Below are 843 nucleotides of genomic sequence, written 5' to 3'. Positions count from 1 at the left end.
ATTTATTGTTTTGTTTTTATTTTTTACCATGGTATCACACTGGGTGACGAGAATGGTGGAATTTCACTGGTTTGGATAAAAAGGCATTGAGACAGGATAGCTACTCCATGCCTTCTTCTCATGCCTTCAGTGCACTGATTCTAAAATTAACTTGCTTTCTGTCTGAAAACATGTTTACACTGTATAGGTCCATCCTAAATAAAGGGACTGTTACCTTCACAAGGGTTGAGGTAGCTTCCTCATGGCTAACCTCAAATTGCAGACAAACACGATGCAACCTTTTGAAAAACTGCAAGGTTGTTTTTTAGCTCTTTTTTACTGTAGTTACATTTTTTTTTTTTTAACTTCATGTTAATACTTCATCATCAGTAAAAATGTACTTGAACTACTTGGAAAGTATACTGACACTAAACCCTATTCCTAATCAACACAAACCCAACAAAAATCTGTGATTAGGTGGACTTTCTAAAATAAACTAGTAAACTAGTACTTTAATATAGTGGATAGTAATGTTGGTGTGTGACTATTAAAGTAGATTTATAGGCACATGCTTCATAATTTAAATCATTTTTTTACTTAGCCATAAGTCTGTGTATTGGAGATTGAGAAGAGAATAATAGAGTGAAAACCTAACTGAAGGAAATGAGAGTGAAAGGTATGGAGGTCTAGTGTACTATGCCCAAAGGAAGCACAGGTCACTGGGTGTGAGCGGCAGAGAAGAGAGAAGGAAAAGGAAAGTGAGAAAGAGAGTGAGAGAGGCTTTGTTTAGTGTTGTCAAGGGAGAGGACAGGTCTTTGTAGGTTTTATTTCTTGGACAGGAAGACTATTAATCTGTCCAGGCAG

The sequence above is a fragment of the Morone saxatilis genome, unplaced genomic scaffold (genome assembly GCF_004916995.1).
Source record: "Morone saxatilis isolate NCDOM2014 unplaced genomic scaffold, NCSU_SB_2.0 Contig21, whole genome shotgun sequence".
NCBI classification, from domain to species: domain Eukaryota; kingdom Metazoa; phylum Chordata; class Actinopteri; family Moronidae; genus Morone; species Morone saxatilis.
This window is presented reverse-complemented; position numbering follows the sequence as displayed.